Genomic DNA, 8903 nt, shown 5'->3' with positions numbered 1-8903 from the left:
TTGGGCTTGGGTAAGGATAGGATTAGGGGTAAGGCATGATCAGAGTGGAGTATGAGAGACAGGGTCGATCTTGGCAGGGACAAAGAGTGAAGAATTGAAATAGCATATTGTAAGGACTAAGCTGAGGTAGGGATAAGACTAGGACAAGGTCAGCGTAGGTCAAGAGAATGTCAGGGTTGGTCCTAATCAAGTGCTTTGACAAGTCTAAGGTGAGGTCTGAGACAAGGGCAATTAAAAGGAGAAGATATAGGGTAAGGGCTAGGGTAGGGATAGGGCTGAGGCTAAGGTAGGGTAAGAGTGCAATAATAAAACGCTGGGGTTGGTCTAAGGTAAGGAGTGGGTATAGGGAAAGGGCTAAGACAGGGTCAGACTATAGTTAATCTAAGGCAAGGACTAAGATAGAGAAAGAAGATAGGGATTGGGTTAGGGTGGGGATAGAGCTATGACGGGGTTGGGGCTAAGATTTTGACAAAGCCAGAGTAGGTCAGGAGAATGCCAGAGTTGGTCTGAGACAAGGGATGGGGTAGCGCTAAGGATGAGCTTAATTAATAAACCTGAAACAAATAAAATTGTCATGAAAACTTGAAATTTCGTCGATAAAACGCACATAAAAATTTATCCAGATTAAAGAATTGATCAATTTTCATGTGTTCAGCTCACATCAAGGATACTGACCTTAGTCAAATTACTATATTGATTCAAAAAAAAATTATGAAAAAATCTACTGACAGTTAAATGACTCAATAAATTATAAATTACCTTGATTGAATCAAGACGAGAGTCAAAAAAAAAATTAAACAAAAATTAAAAACTGTAAAATAAAAAAAAAATGCTTAAAAAACTTAGTTAAAAAATTGTAAAAAAATTTCAAAAGCACACCAAAAAAAATTAAATAAAATGAATTTTTGTAAACAAGGTCCATTAAAAAGTGCATTATAAACTAATAGAATTAAAGTATTATATATTAAATAAAATATCGAAAAACAATTAAATGCCATTAAATTACCAAAAAAAAAAAAAAAATGAAGAAAAGAACTTTTTTCCCCTTCTCAATTTTCTCTCTCTATCTCTCTCCCTTTTTCTCTATATTAAAAAAAAGAACAAAAAAAAAACGTATTAAATAATCACCAAAAATTCCTCACAATTTTCAACTCATAAAGATTAAGTAACAAAATAAATAAGAATACAAATTAAGAAAAATGAATGAAAAACATGTTTGTAAAAAATAATAAAATGAAAATTTGGGAGGGTTTGATTGGAAATTATTATTATTTTTTTTAAAATTATAGCTTGATCTTTTTAATAAAATTTTCACAAAAAAATGTTTTTTTTTAAATTTAAAAAAAATTTAACTTTATTAAAAAATATTTTCTTCTCTAATTAAATTTAAAAAAAATTTAATTTTATTTAGAAAAATTTAATTTTTTTAAAAAATTTGTTTTTATAATTTAAATTTTTTTATATTATTAATAATTTTAAATGTTTTGATTGACATTTTTTTTTTAAAATATTTTAATTTCTTCAAAAAATATTAAGCTATAGCTTTTGAAAAAATTAAATTTTTAATTAAAAATCCATAAAAACCTTTCCACAAAAAACAATAAATCAATAAAAAGAAAATTCTCAAATTAATAAAAAAAAATCTCCTTTTTCGTTCCATGTTTGATGTGATTTTTATTTTAATGCCGTCAAAACATTTGGTAAATAAAAACATAATGAAATTAAATTGTAAAATATTTAATAAATAAAATAAAGAATTTTAAAAATATATCGAAAAAAAAAAACAAAAAAAAAATTTGACAAAAAATATTCACCGAAGTTTAAAAAAGCTGAAAATAAGAAAAAATTTATGCATGCAATAAAAAAAAAACACTCAAAAAATAAACTTTTAAAACAATTGAAAAGAACTAAATTTTTGTTTTTCATATCTAAATAATTTTCATATCTTTTTAGAATTTAAATTGTTTTTTATTTTGAAATTAAATTCTAATATCATTAATTCAATTTATTTAAAAATTAAATAAAAATATTTAATTATAAAATTTAATTTTAATATTTCAAAATTTTTAGAAAAAATATATTTTTATATTTTGAAATTCTTTTATTAAATCAAATTTTTAAAACTAATTTTTCAAATAATTTAATTAAAATTTAAAAAAAAATCGACAAAAAATTAGAAAATTTTTATTTTTTTGTCTCGCAATATTGGAAATAAAATTTCCTCATGAATTTAAACTAACATAAATTAAATAAATTGATCTCATATTATATAAAACAATTAATGATTCAAAAGTCAAAAATGAAAAATAACAAAAAAAAAAAAAAAATTAATGAAAATTTAAGCAATTTATTGAATGAGGTTTATGGTTGATAAGTAAATTTAAAAAATGACGAATTAACTGAAATTAAAAAATAAGAAAAATTGTAAAATGCCAAAAAATGATGAAAAACACAAACAAGATATGACAAAAATTTCTTTGAATAAAATGAAATAATATAGAATAAAAAATTTATTGATTCTAAAAATAAATTGAAAATTTGTTTTTTCGGTCGATTTTTGCGAACAATTTTTATTGCAGATTTTAGTGTATTTATCTATTTTGCAGGACATTGCACTTTGATTTTGTCATCTGCTCTTCCAACTGCTTAAATTTGAATTGGATTTTGTATCAATAAGGGGCCGTTCACTTATTACGTTACGATAAAAACCGAATTTCTAGACCCCCTCCCCCCTCGTTACAAAATGTCGTTACAAAAAAATTTTTTGGTTGAGGCTGTTACAAAATCCTAGACCCCCTCTCCCCTAAAAAGCGAACGTAATAAGTGAACGGCCCCTAAATTGACTTGATATTTGAGTTGAAGCTCGAGTTCCTCTCTTTCATGAATTAAGATTGATAGATAATTAAGTAATTAATCCTCTTAAGTCCTGCATTTCCTCACCTCTCCTTCTTCTTCATATTACCTCTATACTGCAAGGGTTGAGGGTGGATTAGCCGTCAACACCTCATGCCACCTTTTGGTTAAAGCCGACATTCTTTCAGTGTAGGCAGGATTCTCAGATATCCAAGCCATTCCACTGTATTCCAGACTCCCAGCGTCCCAACAACTCTTCACATTCCATAATGCCTACCACAGAAAGACATCCTTCAACTGTTTACAGATTCACATTCATACATCATCTCGGGTAATTTCACTTCCTTACTACGTCAAATTGACGCCTTTGTATGTTTGCAATGTTGACTTTTATGGGAAAATTATTTCCTTATTCACATTAATAACAATGATAATTTTTAATAACATTGCCTTTCCTATTTTCTTGTTTTTCTCTTGCTAGTCATTGTCAGTGGATGTGTCAGTTGATGTTGTCTGATTGAAGTAGAAAGGAAGGCTTAAGTATAGAAGAAAAAGTGAAAATTTTAAAGAAAATCTGAAAAAATGGACAAACTGATTCAAAAGTTCATCCCAAAAATAAAGTCAACATCACAGTCTGCCTACACATCCTATCTACCCCTCCACATATATGGAAAGTTCTTTGGCTTTGGAATATTCTCAGTCAATCCAAAAAATTATACAACAAAGTTCAAAATTCTGGATTATTTGTTCGTATTCATCAGCATCATCCTTAATGGATTCATCATTTGTGTCTATTGGAAGTTCTTTACAAAACCAAATTTCATCCAATCGACTGTAAAATTTCATTCAACAGTGACACTTACTACACCTTTAGTCATGTTCTGTCAGTATTTAGCATATACAGCTATTATGATTCTTAGTGTAATTAAGCGTCATGAACTTTGCATGATTTTGGTGAAAATTAAGAAAATTGACTTTGATCTTGAAGAGTTTCGAGTTCGATTTGATTACCATGGTGAAATGTGTCACATCCGGAAAATTATTTTTATTGTTATATCCCTTATAATTACAATGATGACATTGACACACATTAGTGAGAAATTCTATGACATCCATATTGATTTCAAATATGACATTTATTTGTTTTGGATTCTCAATTGTGGAGTCATTTTACTACTTGGATTCTGTACTGTCGCTATTGGAATAAGGAATCGATTTGATAGTGTTAATGAGTGTATTAGGTGAATATATACAATATATTTGAATAGCACAATTCGGTTAATCGATCAAAAATGCAGTATCAGGCTATCGTGACTCTGTGGCTTGGGCTAGATTCGGTTTAAATCTGGATCCTGAAACTGTCATGTTGGTCTAATACCCAATTTTGAATCGATTAAACGACTTAATCGGAATAAGTATTCAGAAGAACTTGAAGTCAATGCGAATTTTGCATGATGAAGTCGATATGACTTCAAGTTATGAAATTAAGATATATTGAGACAAATTTCTAGGGCAACCTAGAATATCCAACCCTAGCAGCACTATACGGTTATGGTATCAAGATTATGGTTCCTAAGGGCACCCTAAAAACTGGCCCTTGAACCCAAAAACTCGAGTGTAACATCTTATCTAATTTTCTTACAATTTCAGCACACTTAACTTCTCATCCAGAGTACCACCCTCAATTATAATCAAGAATCTCCGAAAATTAGCTGACATTCATATGCAAATAGTCGAAACAATAGTCATAATCAACAGGACATATTCAATAGCGATGCTGTCATACTTTACCCTTGCTTTCTATTGGTGCTGTATATTATTGTTTATATTTATGAAAACACCTGGAAGTTTATGGCAGAAATACTACATGTTTTTGGTATCTAAAGCTATAATAAATTCATTCATGTTTGGACTTTTGGTTGCTGTAATTTGGAGTGCCGCAAAGGCTAAAAATGAAGGACGAAAAGCTGCAATAATCTTGTATAAAATAAAGAATGAAATTGATGATCAGGAGGTTGTTGAGAAGGTGAGTAGATCCATTGGATGTTGATATAATTTATGGACATCCTGTTCCTTTAAAGATCACAGCATTCATCGACCAAATCAAATTTACATCGACAAAATTTTCCTGTGGCTTGTTCGTTTTTGATTGGAAATTACTTTTTAAGGTGAGCAAATTTTTCCGAGCTTGATCCTGAATGTTCAATAATTAACTGAATTCTATTTTTTAGTTCCTGAGTGCAGCAGTCATGTATTTTGTAATTCTAATGCAGTTTGAATCATCGATTCATAAATATGACAACATTAATATTCAATTTGATAAATTTGTGGATAATTTTACTAGAATTATTGCGATTAAGGCTAATGAATCAAGGAATTGTCTATAATTTGTAATAAGTAAGGAGTTCACTTATTACGTTCGCTTTTTAGGAACTAGGATTTTGTAACAGCCTCAACAAAAATTTTTTGTATTCATCGTAACGATTAATGCTTAGAAATTCGTTTTTTTGCGTAACGTAATAAGTGAACTCTTTAAAATCTTCAATAAATTTGACTTTATTTATGAAATTGTAACCTAATCCTTCGAGTCATCTTCCATCGGTAGTCACGGGTGACAGGTGGTGGCTTGCTGATGACATCTACTACCGCTGGTTGTCGATGGAACAAGTGGCCGAATGGAGCCAATTGCCGAACTCTGTACAAATTTTAACAAAATTATGATATTTTGCATTGGTTCTATATTCAAGATAAACCGGGTCGGTTCACTTATTACATAACTATTTACTAAAATTCAGCATGTTTCCTTAACAATTTGGCAAATTAAATGACTTTATTAATAATATAACATGAATTATATTGTGCAAATGTATTTAAAATTCTCAACAATTTAAGATTATAAAGTATAAATTTGAAATCTCATTCATGCTTTCTCCTTTTACTTTCACTTGGTTCTTCAGCACTATTGTCTGATTGTGAATGTGAACCATGTTGTTCCTCATATTTCAAACATTCCCAATCAATCTCATCTTGTGGATCATGATCATAACCATGATCATAAAATTCTTCAAAACAGTCCACATCTGGTTCTTCACTGGCTATTGATTCCTCATCATTCTCATCCTTCCAATCAATAAACACAAAGTGTTCTGCCTTGTTCATCAATTCCGGTTCTTTTTCAAATAATCTTGAAAATCTTCTATTTCTGGACAGAAAACAGCGCCGAATTCTCAAAAACTTTAATTTTTTTTTTAAATTTCTCAAAAAGTCGCCAATCCAGTCGGCTTCAGATATATCTTCAGCTATAAAATTCTCAATTTGATGATCAGCAAAATTAAATGATTTTGAATATTCTGGACCGAGTTTGAAGAGAAAAAGATTTTTGACAGTATTTGGAATTGAAAATTCGTCAAGTTTATATGCTGGAAGAGGGAGGCTATGAAACTGTAAAGTATTTAATTTTTTTAATTTATGAGCTTCGTTGACTTTTTGGCAATTACAAATGTTCAGGTGGTTGACATTTGGAAATTTGTTACCCCAATCGATGGCAGACTCATCTTTGCCCATCTGCGAGATATCGAGTTTTTCTATGTAAGGCATTGGTTTAGTGGGGAACTGATTTCTATAAAGACGAAGTGACTTGAGATTCTGGAAGTTTGAGACAAAGTCGAGGATTTCTGACTCGTAAATTAAATGTTCTTGTCTTGTTCCTGTCAGTTGTTGAATTACAAGGCACTGCAGGCTGTTCTGATGATTTTTAAGGAATTTTTTGAAATTTTCAATTGGAACTTTGGCCATGTAACCAAGTGTCAGTTTCTTTAGTCTAAATTCTACTTCATTTAAAATCTCGTCCTTAAATATAGGCGCGTCATATTTAAACCTGTAAAACTGAATTTCCTCTAATTTTTTCTGAATTTTCAGGAAATTTTGATAAGCTTCTTTTTCTCCAGGCTTTAAATTATTTCCAGAACTTACAAAAACTTTTGTCTGACTGTGCATGAACATCTTTAAAATATTCTTTTCAATTGTACAGTCTAATGCTCTTAGATCCAATTTTGGAAGTGGTTCATCAAAGCATCCATTGTCAAAAGTAATATTTATAATAAAAAATACAAGACTTAACAAGTTTGGACAATTTAATAATATTTTCTTAATCTCTGTTGCATTAATTGTGACATTATCGAAGTTGAGTGATGTCAAGTCATTTCTGAAGACTTCAAGAATTTTTGGAATTTTCTTATGTGTTTTACGAATTTTTAGACTTGAATACTTTCTAGTTCCATTCCATTCATCGGTTTTATTGATTTTCTTTGAGGTGACAATTCTCAACTTCCTCATAAGTTGCTTATTGTTACTGATCAATTGGTTAAACTTCTTAGATACTAAGGTGAGTTTAAGAAAATTTGGAGATTCAATGAAGCTGAATATCTTGATGATAATTTCATTTGGGAGGTCATGTAACATTGTTTCAACTTGAGATCTAAAATTAAAAATAAAATTATAAGTCATATTTACAGTGTATAAAAATCGAAGACGGACATGCCAAAATTTATGACAAAAATGTCCATATTAACAAGATCCATTTGACATTCAGACTCAAGATGTACAAAACAAATTTATATGCAAATTTCATTTTAATTTAACGGTTGTTTGAGATTCAAACTACAACAATTTTTTGAATTTTAAACTTTAATTTATTAATTATAGCATAATAAACACCCAATTCCTTTCCTGATACAAGAACGGAAGCCATGTGAAGCCTATTTTTGAAGCCATGTGAAGCCGAAAATTGAGGGGTATCAGGGAGAATGTGGGTGTAATGTGATGCCACATGAAGCTATGTGAAGCTGAAAATTCTGAAGATGGGGCACCACGGGCGCTCCCGATACTCTAGTTATAGCACAATTGAGCATTTTTATGATTTAAAAATGCCTAAATATTGTTTTGTCATCGATAATACACTTGTGGAAAGAATTTTAACTCAATTGGAACAACTGGAGCGGTTGCAATAAAAGCGTTGTAATAAAAAAATGTAAAAAATTAATTTACCTGATTTGCTGCTTTAAATTCAATTTTATGATCGATTATGCGGTCTTTCACCTTCCAATACACTACTTGATTTAGCTCTGGCTATTTGTCTGACACGTTATATTTAAATAACTAGAAAATTCACCAAAAATATATTTAATCTCAATGAAGTGTTTATGTTTGTATCAAGTTTGTATGTAAACAAAACAAATTGGTAGACGAAAAAAATTGTAGATCAGTTTGAATTTCAAAAGTTCGTTAGAGGTATATTCACATAAAATCATTTTGATAAGCTTGAAAATGCTATGTTGAAGTTGCGTTATGAAGGAGATGAAAGGATTTCTTAGAAAGCCATTAACATAATGGATAGTTAATGTAGAAACATTTAAATAATCTTAAATGAATTGGTATTGTTGTTATTTAATGAAATTTTCACTTCATTTTGTACAAGAACAAGGTCAGATTAGAAGCATGCTCATAAATATGCTCACAAAATTGAGCCTGATGAATTATTTTGATTGAGTTTACTCATGAGTACTCTAATTCAAGCGAGTATGCTCATTTTCAGTTAGTGGAAATGTTGATCGTGTCTTCATCTTAATGGCAATCGAAATCCACATGAAACGATTCCAATAATGTGGCTTAATTTATGAAATCTGAGAGTTGTCAGATAGGTGCCTGTGGGTAGGTGCCTAGCTGTATCGCGGAAGCTTTTGACTTTGTCTAGGCATTGCCTATTGAAAGACAAACAAATCTGTTTCTTGTAGGCTTACCTAGCAAAAACTAATGCCTTTAGCTAGGCAGTGCCTTTGTCTAGATTTTGTCTTTGGCTAGGTAAGCCTACAAGAAGGCAAATTTGTTTGCCTTTCAATAGGCAATGGCTGTGATAGATTTTTGCCTTTTATAGCAAATCGATAGGTGACAAATCTGCTTTATAACATTTAAAAGTGTTGCTCAACTTAAGCTACCTACTGAACGAGTCACCTGTGAGTGGATAGAAGACGCGAAACGATATGAAATCAGCA

General features: G+C 30.1%; 1 long non-coding RNA gene across 1 annotated transcript; it reads right to left on the bottom strand.

Moving 5' to 3' along the window:
- Positions 1-6968: 6968 nt before the first annotated feature.
- LOC139096844 (uncharacterized) lies at positions 6969-8066 on the bottom strand. The gene is made up of 2 exons (XR_011545005.1): positions 7900-8066; positions 6969-7330 (listed from the first exon to the last, which is right to left on the bottom strand). It is a non-coding gene; the product is annotated as an uncharacterized lncRNA (long non-coding RNA).
- Between the last annotated feature and the right edge of the window lie 837 nt (positions 8067-8903).

Source organism: Chironomus tepperi, unplaced genomic scaffold (assembly GCF_022539635.2).
Source record: "Chironomus tepperi strain 1889 unplaced genomic scaffold, CSIRO-AGI_Ctep_v1 contig_408, whole genome shotgun sequence".
Taxonomy (NCBI): domain Eukaryota; kingdom Metazoa; phylum Arthropoda; class Insecta; order Diptera; family Chironomidae; genus Chironomus; species Chironomus tepperi.
This window is presented reverse-complemented; position numbering and strand designations above follow the sequence as displayed.